Source organism: Cimex lectularius, unplaced genomic scaffold (genome assembly GCF_000648675.2).
Source record: "Cimex lectularius strain Harlan isolate CLEC.00 unplaced genomic scaffold, Clec_2.1 scaffold79, whole genome shotgun sequence".
In the NCBI taxonomy this organism is placed as follows: Eukaryota; Metazoa; Arthropoda; class Insecta; order Hemiptera; family Cimicidae; genus Cimex; species Cimex lectularius.
This window is the reverse complement of record NW_019392727.1, coordinates 1,054,749-1,071,444: the sequence shown is the minus strand read 5'-3', so window position 1 is coordinate 1,071,444 and position 16,696 is coordinate 1,054,749. Positions and strand designations below refer to the sequence as shown.

At 37.6% G+C, this 16,696-nt stretch overlaps 1 long non-coding RNA gene across 1 annotated transcript; it reads right to left on the bottom strand.

Moving 5' to 3' along the window:
* Nucleotides 1-4,990: 4,990 nt before the first annotated feature.
* On the bottom strand, nt 4,991-9,003 carry LOC106663389. Its single transcript, XR_001340025.2, has 3 exons — nt 8,884-9,003; nt 5,171-5,323; nt 4,991-5,108 (listed from the first exon to the last, which is right to left on the bottom strand). It is a non-coding gene; the product is annotated as an uncharacterized LOC106663389 (long non-coding RNA).
* Nucleotides 9,004-16,696: the final 7,693 nt, after the last annotated feature.

Sequence of the window (16,696 nt, the reverse complement as noted above, 5' to 3'; positions counted from 1 at the left end):
GACAGACAGAGAGAGGTATGAGAAATATTGCAAGAAAGTGAGAGTGAGAGAGTGAGAGAGAGAGAGAGAGAGAGAGAGAGAGAGAGAGAGAGAGAGAGAGAGACAGACAGACAGAGAGAGGATATCAAATCAAACTCGGTCGATCAATTTAATTTTAATGCCAACCGTAAATATTTAACCACCTTCCTTGTTAATATAAATCGGTGCTATTAAAAGTCAAGATTCAACCGTCTATCGCACTCGTGGAAGAAATGTACAGGTATGTTGACAAGCACGATAGAAGGGATCAGTACCTGCGCTACATACAAATGTCTTCTGAGGGCCAGCTCCTCGAAAGAATGCCAATTAATTTCCTTGTACCGAACCCGACGCCATAGCGTTGTAAATTCTTTATAGAATCTCGTGAAATCCTCCGTTGAAAGGAAATTGTGATATCGTGATGAACTCGTGGTTCGAACAAATAGGAAGTGACATTTAAAAAACGAGAAGCGACGAGATGTGAACACATAGATAAATTAGGACGAGAAGTAGAAAAATGAGAATTTGAAATACTGATTAAAAAACGTTCAAATTTATTCTTTATACATTTTGAATACCTGGGCTGAAGTCAAAAAATAAGTAATACTGAGTTTCTTAGTCGCTGTGCTATTCTGTACATGTACTTAGTTCTTCCATTTTCCGTTGAACGTTTTTACCTTTTACACATCCATTTTTGAGCCGTCGGCTTTACCACGTGGAAGCAAAAAGGCATTTAAACAGATGATACATAGTAGTGTCTGTGGAATTTATAATTATAAAAGCGGAGAAAGATTTGTGACGAGGTTAAAGCGACCCAGGCCGGTTCCGTCTGACAAAAATCATCTAAGTAAACAAAACACGTGCCAACCGGTGACACAAATCTTACTCCGTTCTCGACTCCTTGAAACACCGTTGTCATATTGTCATACAAAACAGGTGGCACTTCATTTTTTTTCTTCAAATTATGGCACCTTTCGTTTGTGTAAACATTCGCTACGGCTTGTAGTGCCGTCTCGTGTACATCATTTCAACCGTCACTAAACATTTCATCGATAAGATTTTGTTTTTGAATTTTCAAACAGAAATATGTATGTGTAATTCGTACCCATACCCGTTTACGATGAAAAAATCAAACAATATATTTCTTTGTTTCGACAAGGTTTTGTTTCCAAACGGCATAGATTTTTAAAATTTTTGGTATTATGTATACACTCTTCCCTTGCTGTCCCCTTCTTTGTTCGACGCTAGCAATGGTTCTCAAGCAATAAAAAAGTGATGACTTTTAGAAAAACGGGACAGAAGCGTAAAGTTTTATTTGTTCTAAGTTTCTGACGTGACATTTTACAGAGGGTGTAATTAAATAATAAAACGTAATCCACTTCAATTCAGAACCGAAATCCAGTATGTTTTCATTTTTAATGTTCAAACAAGAATTTTAACATATGAGAGAAATCTTATTGAAAATAAATAATTGCATAATTTACAACCGTACAGTTACGAAGGAAAACAGCTGACTCATGAATTCGCACATCCAAATAAATTCTAAACAATTTATATAGAAAAAATTTCAAAAAATTGTTTTTGCTGTGTATCGTTTTTATCCCCAGGTAAAGAAGTGAACTCCTTGAGGTAACTGTTAATTAATTATTGGTGCTGTTTTTCCCTGATGCAATTTATGTAAAACACTAAATGTTATGCAGATATTATGGAAGGATAGTGCGATGCTCTGATAGGTCAGAGGAATTATGTTTGCACACGTACGTCTCTCTATCACTCACTCTCTCTCTCACTCTCTCTCTCTCTATCATTCTTGTCGTATACCCACTTCCTTACATATCTCTCTCTCTACATATCTCACTTTCCTCGCCTTACTTGTCAATCACTCCTTTTTTTACTATATTTCTCACTTTCCATACCTCACCACCACCTCTCTCTCTCTCTTTCTCTCTAATGCTATATTTCTCACTTTTCTCACCTTACCTGTCAATCACTCTCTCTCTTTTGCTTTATTTCTCACTCTCCACACCTCACCCCACCACCATCTTCCTCTCTTTCTCTCTCTCTCTCTAACGCTCTTTTTCTCACTTTCCACACCTCTATCTTTTGTACAATATTTCTTATCTGTACAATATTCTTTGTACAATATCTCTGTCCCCTTTTCTCTTTTCATTTCTTCATTTATGTATGTATCTCTATTGTCTCTGTCTGTCCACTTTCCTCACATCTCTCCCTCCTTCTCTCTCTCTCTCTCTCTCTCTCTCTCTCCCTCTAATGCTATATTTCTCACTTTTCTCACCTTACCTGTCAATCACTCTTTTTTTTGCTTTATTTCTCACTTTCCACATCTCACCTCACCTCCCTCTTTCTCTTCATATATCTATCTTCTATCTCAATTTCCCTCCCTCTCCATCACTCTCTCTCTCTCTCTCTCTCTCTCTCTCTCTCTTGCTATATTTCTCACTTTCCACACCTCTCTCTTTCCTACAATATTTCTATCTCTGTCTCCTTTTTCCCTTTCCATTTCTTTATTTATGTATGTAGCTCAATTGTCCTTTNCTCTCTCTCTCTCTCTCTCTCTCTCTCTCTCTCTCTCTCTCTCTCTCTCTCACTCTCTCTCTCAGGCTCTGTCTACTTTGTTTCTTTTCATTTCTTCATTTATACATATATCTTTCTTTCTCTCTCTCAATTGCTATGTTTTTAACTTTCCTTACATCTCTTCCTCACTCGCTCTCTCTCTTTCTGTCTCCTCTTTTTCTCTTCATTTCCTTATTTATGCATGTATCTCTTTCTCTCTCTTTCTTGTTATATTTCTCAGTTTGTTCTTTTTCTTCGCACTCATGCGCGCGCAATCGCGCACACACACCACGAACGCACTACAATGTTATTTTAATTTTTTTTAAATGTATTTTACATTAGATTCCAGCGCCAGTATGTTCGGGGAATGATCCCTACTATGAGTATCGTCCTTGCAAATCTCACGATTAGTTCAGGTCCTGAGGAAGAATGGTGGTAAAGCAAGACGAACGGGCTGTGCACCTCGGCTCGTTTCGCTTGCAACATTCAAAAATAGATTGAGCAAATGTCAGCTTCCGACCGAAAACATTTCCTCACGACCGTTTATTACATTACATTGGACCCAATAGTTATGTAAATAATAAAATTTCGTTATCAATGTACCAGCTGGAGGTAACTGTCCCTAGAAAGAAACTCCACTAGTTAAACCACAGTATAAAACGTATATTTTTGTATATAAAAATTCTGTGATGATTGTTTGAAAAACCCTTACTGGGCCTTATAAAAACAGCACAATAATTAATCGTTAAATAGCCCTACGATAAAAAATAAATCGACAAAGTCTTTTTTCTTGGATAAAAATTTAAAAGGTGAAAGTATGATTTTTATCGTCATTTTTTCTCCGTCTCGAAGGAAATCATAGATTCGTTATGTTTATGAATTATATTTCTAGAATTTGCTTTAGAATTAATTGTATAGAGGATCTAGACAAAGATTTGAAAACTTTTTAATCAATTTATATCGGTTTATTGTCAATTAATGTCAAGGTACTGAAGCTGCCTCTTTTGCGACACAATCTCTACATATGTCCAACGCCGTAATTATGCAGAAATACTAAGCCCTTATTCAGTATCTATAAATTTTGTAGACTTCCTATTAAGCGGCGGTTTGAAAATGCCGACATTTCCAGTCAACTTCCTTCAATTATTTTCCGTTAATCCGACTCATTTGGTCGTTAAACATTCCCCTATCTTGCAAATTTAAATACTGGTTTGGTAGTAAGTGCATAGCTTGCATGCTTTCTTTCGTCGCTATCCAGGGCCGCTCTTTCTCCAACAAAACAGAATATTTTCAATTCACTTTTGTCATTCTATTTTTATACAAAAATTTGTAGAATTTTTTGGCGAAAGCAAGTTATGCTTTTTCTGACCATCGGTTTGTTGTTTTTAACTGAAGCTCTCCTTCGCCAACAATCTCTTCAGTGCGTCTTCTTTAAAAGTTTCTTTTATACCCATGCGTGCTAGTTGGAATTTATTTATAGTTCTGAAAAATACCGCGCTTTAATTTTTCAAGTTATTTGTTTTGCGACAATTTGGCATTTTATATTCTTTTTGCGAAATATTTTGTTTTTCACTGTAGGAAAGATGTTCTACTTGACTGTCTCCAAAACAAGACAATGGAGATGGCTTCCTTTCGGAGAGTTCGCTTTGGATCGAACGAGTCCTGATTTTCCCATGTTTGGGTTTTTTCTACCGCCTCTCTTGCCTGGTACGCAATGCCTCGTCGAGAAAAGTTGATAAGATATTCACTAGTTTTCGTGGTCTGCTTGACCAATATCTTTAGCTATACACGCCTATAGCTCAGGTGGTAGAGTAGCGGCGTATCTACCCGAAGGTCGTGGGTTCGAATCCCGCTCGTCACATTGATTTTTTTATCTCAACTAAAAACCTTAATTAATTGATTTATAAGATATGTTTCATGCCATGTTCTACCCCATCGCATGACGCCAGACTATGATCCGCCAGTGTTCACCTATTCGCAAATTGTAAATGTCGGAATTCACGTCGTAGTTAAACATGCCGACAGCATTTGCACCAACAAGAGCTTCTATCGAACATACCCAGTTACCGCGTAGTGTTAAAAATAATAGCATCTGTCACAATTCTACCCATTTTTTCTAATGTTTTCAACATCGAAAATGGTCTGTGCCGCATGGAGGGGCGAGGACCGAAATCTCTGGTATTGGCTGAAGCTCGAGCTCCTCTCGAGACGAATGCTGCAGTTTAGCAAGCAGTGTGCTTAGTGTTACTGTCGATAGTAAACAAAATGAACATTTTGCGTTGGTCTGCATCATCATGACTATCTAGTTTATATTCACGATTCAAATATATTACGATATTTGCAAATACCACTGTTTTAATTTGAAAAGAGTTGCATAAATTAAGGAAGATATAACTCATTTTACAATAACGAAAAAACATGTTTATTAAAAATATTTAACAACTTAAACAACACACCTAGAATGTGGTCTATTTTTTATCTTCGTCCTCCGTCTTATTAATAAATCTGCTGAACAGCTGAAACATCAAAGTGCAATAAAATATATAAGAAAATCACTTTAAAATGAAATAATAAATACCTTGCTTGCTGGGTGAATCTTATACTTATCTCGATCCATCGATTGTGTCTTATTTTGCAGTTTAAGCCAACTGTAATGGACTAAAATTATTGTTGGGATCATGACGAGGTACACTAGGTTTCGGGACACAAACGTCTCTTTTGGATTAGCCATCTGGATTCAGAATTTTAGAGAAAAGAAAATAATCATTAATTTGAAAGTTTTGAAACGATCACATAGTTGAGAATGTTGTTGGAGATTGACATTGATGTGTGCTCTTAAAAAAAAGGCGAAAACAAAAGATATACCAGAAAATAGAAGTGGGTTGTTGTCTTCTCAACTCAATAATGGAGAAGTGCGGAAACACTAAAGAGCGAGAATGTGCGGACAGGGTTAATCAGGGACGTCAATTGAACAACTCGCAGGCCAACCAACAAATCCAATCGACAAAAACATTCCAAATTTAGATTTACTTCATTGCATTTCGAATTACAACCATACTTCATACTCTTGTGTATTTTTTTATCAGTGCGCTACAAGCAAATCGTTCATCTTCATAAATTTTATATTATAACAATATTAGAGTGGAGAGAAGGATTGGAATGAGGTTCGAGGTTTTGTGGACCCTTCTGTATCAACTTCTTCCAGTTTCGATTTCAAATCGGATTTTGAGGTCTGAGGGGATATAAGTTTGGATAAGAAGTAGGTAACTTGGAGAATGGTTCGAAGGATTTTTGACTAGAGTGACTCAAAGTTCAATTCCATACAGCCAGATTGGTAATAGTAATGATATGTAGAAGAGTTGTTTGTTTTCTAGTGAGAGTTTCGATCTGTTGTCAAATAGTTTGAGTATATCGTCTTGTTCTATTGTTTTGAAGGGGTTCCAGTTATTTCTTTTGTCGATGCAAAGTCCCAAATAGAGGACGGCATTAGTTACTGGGAAAGAAGCATAGAAGATTGGAGAAATGTATATGGCCTGAAGGTTATTTGCTCGGATTTGGTACATTGAGTTTCCATTCTTCCAAACAGGTCTTGGAGGTTCTGACGGCTACTACTTGGCGATATTTTAGGCCATTAAAGGCGTACATGTTTTTATACAGAAAGATCATGCCAACAGATAACAATATACAACCAGATTCAAACAGAGTACTCGTTGAACTATTAGTGCACTCCGTATGTTTCTTTTAGTTGGTCCAAAGCAATAATTTAACTTGATTTATAATATTTACATATTAATGCAATGTTTAACCATGTCTTTCACTTGTCGACATTCTTGAACTATTTTTCAAAACAGGAGATATGGTCCAGGAGTTTCGGAAGGCCACTACTGAGTCTGAGTTTGCTGAAAGTATGGCGGTATCGTCTCCACATATGTAATGAGTACTGTGTCGGGATGTCTGCAGTGGGCACCGAGTAGAGGAAGGGACTAAGGATGCTGCCTTAAAGAACACCCGCTTCGGCATAGTGAATCCGGACTCCGATTCCGAATAAGCAAATGTAAGGATGCCCTTAAGTTTCCAGAGCAAGCCCGAGTGGCAAACTCGATTGGGAAATAGGTGATTCGAAGGAGTGAGTTGTAAATGGTGGTAAGGAAAAGTATAGCTTTTTTGGGAAGATTTTCGGAGCATGTTTGTGGTAATGAGGTCAAATCCTAGGGATTTTTTAACGGGCGGTGACTGATAAGATATTTGCCCTCTGATGTGAAGGTTTAGGGGTGGAGAAAGTGGTAAACGACAGTCTAGGTGTTACTGAATTTGTCTTGTCGGTGATTGCTTAGGCCTGTGTGAGGTGGGATAAGTACGATGCAAATAAAAAGGTTTTATCTTCGTCAGTCCAAGTGCCGTCCTCACGACGAAGAGGAGAATGAACGGATTTATAGGAAAGGAGTTGAGTACTAAGAGATAGAGTGTAGGCTCTGATGTGTTCAAATCTGAGCAGATTGTGTTCGTCTTGAGGCCGACGAGTGGCCTGTTCAGGAGAAAAATAATAATTTATGCCTGTGCCGATTTATAATAGTATGGAAACCCCCAATTTACATGTCGTCAATCATTCTACGTAATATAAGATCTAAAAAAAAAAATTTGGCATTTTTTCTTAGCAAAGGAAAATCAGGATGCGTGTAGATAATCAATGCATCATGGTATAAACCGCTAGGGTTGCTAAAAGAGATAAGCATTTTCATCAATTATAAACGAATATTCCTCATCCTCAAATCCTACCAGACCAGCGTGTATTTCAGAGTATGAGTCGGATTCTCACACTGTTCAGCCATTCTACCTCTAACTCTCCGTCGTCATAGCTTCCACCATCTAGACACACCTATAATCCATTGAAAAGTGTTTTACTTGACATTAACTCTTGGACCCCCAGGTTTTATAGCATCCCTCCATGAAATTTTGAACGAGTTGATCATGGATTTAAAGACTCGTTCTTCTTAGCAGTGAGCGTTTCGGCTGGCAAAGTGTTACCTATGAGCCGGAATACAGGATGATGCAGAGGATAAGTCGAAGCCGTCGCTGGATGAGGAAATTACTGCAAGTTTTCTGGACATTATTTCTTGGATCCTCAGGCACAGTTGTTTTTATAGCATCCCTCCATGAAATTCAGAACGAGCTGATCTTGGATTTCAAGATTCGTTCTTCTCAGTGAGTGGGTGGGCCAGCAGTGTTAGCTATGAGCCGGAATACGGGATGACGCAGCGGATAGTCGAAGCCGTCGTTGAATGAGAAACTACTGCACGTTTTGTGAACATTATTTCTTGGATCCTCAGGCTCAGATGTTTTTATGGCATTCCTCCATCAAATTTTGAACGAGCTGATCTTGGATTTCAAGACTCGTTCTTCTCAGTGAGTGTTTGGGCCGGCATAGTGTTAGCTACGAGCCGGAATGCAGGAGGATGCTGAGGATAAGTCGAAGCCGTCGCTGAATGAGGAAACTACAAGTTTTCTAAACATTATTTCTTGGATCCTCAGATACAGATGTTTTTGTGGCATCCCTCCATCAAATTTTGAACGAGCTGATTTTGGATTTCAAGACTCGTTCATCTCAATTGAGAGTTGAGATGGTTTTCTAAGTTTTACATATTCTCGCTTTTTTTAAGCTTGTCTTTTTTAAAAATTGGACAAAGAAGTTTTTATTTTGGATAAAATGTAAACTGAAAAACGATGGGGCTTCACGAAAAGGCTAACATCGCATTCTCGCGCTAGGACGGTGAACTGTCGAAAGAGAAAAGTCTAAGTCGCAGCAGATCATTTTTTGTGAGTTAATTATAACAGAAAAGACAATCCGAAACGAAATGGAAGATGATAATTTTTCTTTTCGTTTAGAGAAACGCATATTTTCTATTGACCTAGATTTAAAGTGAAGGAGGGGAAGATGAAAAAAATGCTTTAAGCTATTAAGCTTTTCTTTTACCGGCTGTTCTGTTCACAATGAAAAAGGGGCAGCCTCAGGTGAACGAGAAACGCCCTCAGAAAAAGGAGAAGAAAGGGCTATACACTATAATATAATGAATACCAAGCCTATTATACAGGGTAATATTAGCTAAAATGATTTAACAACAAATAAAACGACAATTGAGATTCCCGATCGGCTTTCTACTAAAAACAATGTTTGATCCTTTTTATTGTGGGTTTAACAGGCCTTTTGAAAACATTTTTAATCTCATCCGAACTATTTAATAATACATACATATCTTCGAATAAAAATCGACGTGTAGGCAAAAACGGACTCACCGTTTTTTCCGTTTAAATTGTAAAAAAGTTATACACAAAAACAGGCTTGCAGAAATTGTCTGAACGATCACAATACAGTACGGTCTTACGGACTACGGAATAAGGGAAGGTGACTGCGAATGTGACGGTTACCACCTTCTCACACGTTCACAAGTTCGCCCTGTCGCCGTCGGATGGCAGAAGATCCTCAACGACCAATAAACCCACGAACTCATATATTTAAACAATATATTTATTCATTTTTTAATGTTCTGCCTCATTAGAGAAATGCCAATATTTGATCGTACGTAACATTATGTAAATATGTGTTTCTTAATGACCTGTTGTTTCATAATTTGTTGAAGCCGTGAGGAGCGGTCAAGAAAGAGACCAACACCTTTTTTTATTTTTTTTTTTGCCGCGTTTCGACCTTTATTCAGGTCATCTTCAGGGCCTGGGGAAATTATAAAACATATGTTGATTGCAAATAATACAATATAAGATGAAAATATAAATTGTGAACCAACTTTTCATACTCACATAAAGTATGCTGCTATTATTGTGGTGTCAGATTGGTATTGTGTGAAAATTGTTGAAAAATGTTGTGAAACTTGAATTTGTATTATATAATTGTGACATGATGAGGGACGCGGTAAATCTGGGAAAATTTCTTTTATGATAGGCGGTTTTATTTAACTCAAACTAATTCGAGAACGGCGATTTTTTGGAACGCAACATCGGCAAAAAATGAAAAAGGTGTTTTTCTAAACTACCTCATTCTTGAGCGCTCCTCACGACTTCAATAAATTATTTAAATATTTGGCAACATAATAAATGATTTACTTATTAGAATAAACGGATAGTTTTCTAACATTATTCACGTTAAATCCATGATTCATTCAGATATAACTAAATACAAAACAACAATTAGAAACAGCAGTTTAAAAGTATTCGCAAAAGAAGGGTAATCATCACCCGATTAAGGATAGGCCGTGACACCCGGACACCTACTTTTGGACCATGGGCTATCAACAGCAAGGTCATTTCAACGCAATCAATATCCAGATACAAACATTCACAATCTCACCAACTAGTGTTCTTCTTCCCTGTTTACATACTATTCACCCAACTATTGTTGTGGAGTATTTGATATTCCGCCATCAACCCAATCACACTACATATTTACGCTTATAAATACATTCACTTTCAACCCACGCTAGAGGACACATAAATATCAGTACTGTATATAATAAAACAACCCTGTTTCCTCCTAGAATCAGAACAGGAGACCTGCTTGCTGCCGTGCTCAAGAACAATATACATATCACATGGCATTCCTAAGAAATTGCAACTGTAACTGCAAATTAACTTAACTTTTTAAAGATGCTTTAAATTATTTTACTTTGAAAAGATCATGAAGATTGTAGAATACCTAATGAAAATAGGATGATTAAAAAGTGAATGTTCCAGTTTTAGTGTAGTATGGTAGTTGGTCAAGATCAGAGTTTGACTACCAAATCAAAGTTAAGATCAACGTGCCAATACTTTTAAGACAATTTTATTTTTAAGAGGTTTTCCAATTATATCCAGACAAATTTTATGTTCTTATTTACTCATTTCTTCGTGTTATTTACACCTGTGTGTAGAAGTGCTAGTTTATACAAGCCTGCCATGTCTGGTATTTATTCTTAAACTAGGAAACTACGTTACACTGGCAAAATATCCTTATCAGGTCTGATAGCCAAGCAGCTATTAAAGCATAGCATGTAAACAAATTGCATCAAAATTAGTCAGTGAATGCTTCCAAACCTGGGGAAATACGACCTGATGAAATCTTGGGTACCACAATACAAAGGAATTTTGGGTAACGAAAGGCAGACCCACTGGCCAGAGGAGGATCTGCAAGACAATTCATGGGGCCTGAACCAATTCTTGGGGAAACAAAAATAAAGACAGTATCCTCCATCACAGAATGGATCCAAAAAAGAGATAAGGAGTAGTGGATAAACTCTAGAGGTTCTTGACACAAGCTTATGTTAAACCACCCCCTCACCAAGTCTGCCTGTTCAATTAGGCTAATTTAGTTATATTTGTAAACACATTTAAAATCCTCTGCCACTAGGAAGTATAATGGTCCTAGCCATTTTCCTTGTATTTACTTTTTACACACGTATGTATATATTATGTATTAAATAAACAAAAACTCAAACCAGGCCTGGCAAACTCACTTCAACAGTTCAAAACTAAACTCAGAGGAGTGATAGGACTATATACCGGTCAATGGCATCTGAGAAAACATCTTCCTAACATGGGTATATAGAATGATGACCACATTTATAGGTTATGCGATGAGGAGGATGAAATCCATATCACCTTTGATGATACTTTGATTGCAAAGCAACCGCTCAATGGAGATATAACCTGGTTTATAAAGAAGCCAGGGAAAGGGAGTTTCATTAATTTATATTATTTCAGTCATAAATTATAGCAACAACAGGCAATGACCTTATTCCTTCTTAGGAGATGGATCGAGTTGACTGCATTCAACTAAGGAACTAAGGAAGTACAATAAGCCAGAAGGGGAGCAAAAAACCTCTACTTTCTAGTATCCTCATTCATCATTGTCATCATCATCTGGTATACTAGTATACTTTAACAAAAAAGAAATGGACAATGGCGTTAGAAATTTTTAGAAAAATTTTCTTTTCAGACCTCTAGGAGTTTTATTATGTAAAAAAAAGTAATATTATATAATGGAAAACTACAAATATCCTAGTGTGCACTTGCTTGGCTCTATATGGAGAGCACGTAGGAGTGCCACCTGTTATGAGAATTGCGTTTTAGCACGGCAATGAGCATCTGAGTCCCCTATTCGGATTCTTGGAGGAAACAGGTCTGTTTTACTGTATTTTGTAGTACTTAGTTATTGTATAGAAATCTGTTTCTTTGCTTATGTTGAGACTGAACGTATTTTTTAGCATGAATGTGTATTGCGAGAGGGCTAATTGCAGAATGTTGAACCCCACTGACTCTAAATTAGTGTAGAGGAACTCCTATGAGTAGAGGAATCAATGGAGCAAGTACTCCATCAAGAGTGAATGCCACACAAATAGGAAAGAATGCATTTAAGAGTGAGTGAGAGTATAGATGGGAGACTGATTGCATTGTGGGGCCAAAATAACCTAGCTGTTCATAGCCCCTGGCGCCCAAACTCGGTTGCTGGATGGGTAAGACCGAGGTAATACAATAAATGATTTACATTTTTTCTACAGTCAACTCTGTTTAGTCTTATGTCATCGTTAAGCTGGTCTTAAAGAATAATGTCATAACTCATAACAAAAACTAAGATTCTTGCCAATCATTTTAAGGAAGTCTTTTCATACTTTCTAACCTATGGAATCAGTCAAGTAATAGGGGGACCAGACTATTGAACTACACTGATGGAGAAAATAAGCGAACCACTCTTAAATTTTAATGTAATTTGGTTTATTCATATTTTGTATACCAAAAATAAGTTTGGTTGTTAAAATAAGACATTTAACAAGAAAATGTTTAATGTATATAAAAACTTTTTGTCCCTTTAATAGTGAGTATTTTCACCTCTGGCACGAATCATGTCCTTTGCCTTCCTTGGAAAAGATTCTTCAGGAATTCTTTCCAATTCATTAAGAACAGCCGTTTCCACCTCTTCTAGTGTTCTTGGGTTTCGCTGTTGAACTCTTCCAAAATGTGTTCGATTGGGTTCAAATCTGGACTTCGAGCTGCATGCACTCAATTCCAACCTAATTCAGGTAGTCATCTACAATAAGTCCTCTATTATCCTGCATCAGCAAGAATCTCTCACTAATGAGGGGGGCGGAATATTGGGCTACATGTTCTTTGATTGTGCTTGTAAGTACCTCTGTGATGTAGAGACCCTCCTTTCACAACAACCAATTCGGTGCAGGCTCCTAGGAAATACCATCCCAGAACATCAATGGCCCAGCAGGGAATGCCGCCTGAGGAACCATACAGCATAGGGCGTACCTTTCTCCTTAGCATCTCCATATGAAAGTACACCCATCTGAATATTTGAGGCCAACTCTCCCCTCATCTGTAAAGAGAACTCATTCTTCCAATATCCAATTCACATGTTCCCATGCGAAGTGAAGCGTGGCCATTTTTTGGGCTGTGATAAGAAGAGGTCACTAGCTGGGTGATGGGCCCTGAGGTTATTTTCATTGAGCTTTCTTCGTACAGTGCTGGAGGAAATTGAAACATTTCGAACTTGTCTGATCAGATTTCTTATCCCATTTTGCCACAGTGCTGCAGTTTTGTAGAGCGTGATGACAGATAAATCTATCATATCTCTCATCTTTAGACCTAGGTCGACAGGTCGTGATGTTTCTCTGAAGAACCCTTTCTATTGTAGAGTGATTTACACTCATTCTCCTGGCGACTTGACCCTGGCTGTATCCTTATGTTACAACCCTGAAAATGTCATATTCACTCAAATGCCTGACTGTCACCACTGAAAAAGGTTTAAGAAGGTTTAAGAATAAAAATAATATCAAATGAAATCAATGAAGGACAAAAATTAACTGAAAGCGTTAGGCGTAGCAGAATGGAAGAGGATAATGTTATTTTTATGCAAATGGATAAATCAGTACAGATTAATCAGTACAAAAGTAAATGAAGGGAGTAAACAAAGCATTATTTACTGTTCATTTTGTCTATGATTAGCACTTAATTACCTGTAACTAATATAGAAACACCATGCATTCCACTTGAAACTACATAAATTGAAAGGTGCATTAAAGTTGTCCATCAGTTAGAGTGGTCAAAAATATTAGATATTATATATTTATCTTATTAGGTTATCACATAATCGATTGGATTTTAATACTTTTGTTCATTTTTTTGGCAGTATGTCATCATGTTTATTGTTTCCCTAAGAAAAATTGATGACCCCCAACCACGATCACATTGATATTTTCATATCACTTAACCTTAGCTAATTCATGCAGAATCTTTTTTTAGTTTACCAGCAACTTAACAGACTTCAACCTGTGCTCCAATTTTATATTTGTAGGTAAAGACCCATCAGTGTTTTTCCTTCAGTATCCAAAAAACTTGAAATACTCCTTTTAAAGCAATTAATACCCATCCTAGATAATCATAAAATCATTCCTTCTCACCATTTCGGCTTCTGTACCATCATTCCATGATCCAACAAAGTTTCAGAGTTGTTGACATTATCTCCTCTGCTCTAGAGAACAAAGACTATTCTTTATGAACTTAAACGCTTCCTACCCACTCTTTATTACCTTATCCAGCAATTCTACCTAGCCGACCATCGCAACAAGTTCTCGGAAGTCAGACAGATGCAAACCAGTGTCCCATAAGGGAGCATTCTTGGTCCCATCCTTTTTATCATTTGTACTGCTGACCTACCTATACCCCCTAATATGAAGATCACCACCTATGTGGATGATACCACAGTTTTGTCCTCTAACTCAAATTCTAACCAAGCTATCTACAAAATCCAAGAACAACTTCAGCTTATTGAAGACTGGTGCGAAACTTGACAAAACTGAATGAAGAAACATGCACTCAGTGTATGTTCACATTGAAAATCGTGCCCTCAACTGTTCATCAACAACAAAGAGATACCGATTTCCGTTCAAGTTAAATACTTAGGTCTATACCAAGACAGCAAACTGACGAGGAATTCCCAAAGAAAACTTAAGAGACAACAACTTAGCATAAGTCTTGGACAAGTACTAATACTTTTAAGACCTAAATCTATCTTGACCATCAACTGTAATCTAGCCTTATACAAGACTTTACTATGATCTTTACTGAGCATACGGAGTGGACTGTGGCCTGTGCCCTGTGCAGTTCTGTCAAGCCATCCAATTCGTCAGATGAATCGTCAAAGCTTCTTACTACGCCAGTAACCTCACTATCCACAACTACCTCAATATTCTTTTGTCAATAAACTGATCAGTTCCCGATTCCGAAGCCATACCAATCTCTCGATCCATCCCAGCTGCACCCCCTTGACAAATTCCCAACTCGAGAACCCGTTACGTCGCCTTAATCGACGATGGCTGCGAGACCTCTTTGTCCCTTAATCCAAGCACTGAGTTATTGCCGGTTTCTCATGGCATGTACCCTCCGGGTGCAATGCTAGCATTAGTGTAGTGCTGTGGCCGTGTGAAACGAACCTCCGAGTCCCTTAATCCCTGACTATTTGTCAACCAATTGATCCGATCTCGTTTTCAAACTCTAGATCCATACTAAGCTTTCTGCTTAAGCCCTCTTTAGGCTTTTCCATCCCGAGAATATGCCTTAATCGACGATGGTCTCGAGATCTCCTTGTCCCTTAATCTCTAACTCTTTGTCAACCAATTGATCCGATCTCGTTTCCAAACTCTAGATCCATACTAATCTTTCTGCTTAAGCCCTCTTTAGGTTTTCCATCCCAAGAACGTCGCCTTAATCGACGATGGTCTCGAGACCTTCTAGCCCCTTAATCCCAAATACTGAGTAACTATATTGGCTGGCTTCTGATGGCATTTGTTCTCCGGGTGCAGCGCTGGCATTAGTGTTAGTGCTGTGTCAAACACTAATGCCAGCACAATTGATCACAATTGTGACTAATGTAGGGTGCAACTAAAATAATTAAAAAAAAATATATATATATGTCAGTAGACGTATTTTTGGTTAATTTTATCTTGTTTTGTAATTATCTGTAGGTGTAGGTATGTAGGATGTCAGGTAACTCAAGGCTTTTTTTGGATTTTCCAAAAGTGAATAGTTCTACAGCTGCGAGTAGATTTATGACGATAACTGTAGATAGAAAAAAAAAACATAAAACGTTGAATGTCTGTGAAAGGGTTGAGAATCGGTCCATGTTTCAAATGTATTTTTTCATCACTCTGGAGGTGTGAAATACACTGTCAAAGTTTGTGACGCGAGTAGCCTGACACCCTGAATAGAAATAAAGGTTTATTATTATGACGTAGTCAATACACTTTATGATTCTAGGTATTACTGGTCTGCTTTTCACCAAAAACGATGCCTAGTAAAAAAATATTTTATTGCCGTATATCAATGTGTAATAAAATTAGTTCAATTAATAACTTATCATGGAGTGGACTAGAGGAGGAATCTTTTTGCAGAGAGTGTAGGTTATGTGATTAGATTTTTCTGTGTGGTGGCTTCCTTTTATCCACTGGGTTTCACCACTGCTTCTGCAATGCTCTCGCCTTCCACGCTGCAGCTAATGAACTTGCAGCCCTATAAATAAGCAGGAGCACAACCTTCTTAAATCAAACTCAGGGTAATAAAAGTAATTCAATTAATAATTAATTTCTCATGCAGTTGGGAAAGGTATTTGATTGTAGTGGACCAGAGGAGGAATCTTTTTGCAGAGAGTGTAGGTTATGTGATTAGATTTTTCTGTGTGGTGACTTACTGTTATCCACTGGGTTTCACCACTGTTTATACAATGCTTTCGCCACGCTGCAGCCAATGAAATTGCAGCTCTATAAATAAGCAGGAGCTCAACCCTCTTAATTCAGACTCAGGCCTAATAAAAGTAGTTCAATTAATAATTTCTCATGGGGCCTGGTTTCGATTTTACATCGCCTGCTAACGAGCCATTCTTCTCGCCAAACAAACGACAAGTGCCACTCCTACCAACAATTTATACAAACCATTTTCTTGTCTTCTTTCTTCTTTTTTCACTTCTATCGGGCACCCCCACCAAGAGAGAAAAAAACTTGTGAAGTAGCCTCGGGTTCTTGTTACCTCTTTAATTCATGTTTAAAACCAGAGGGCCGGCAAT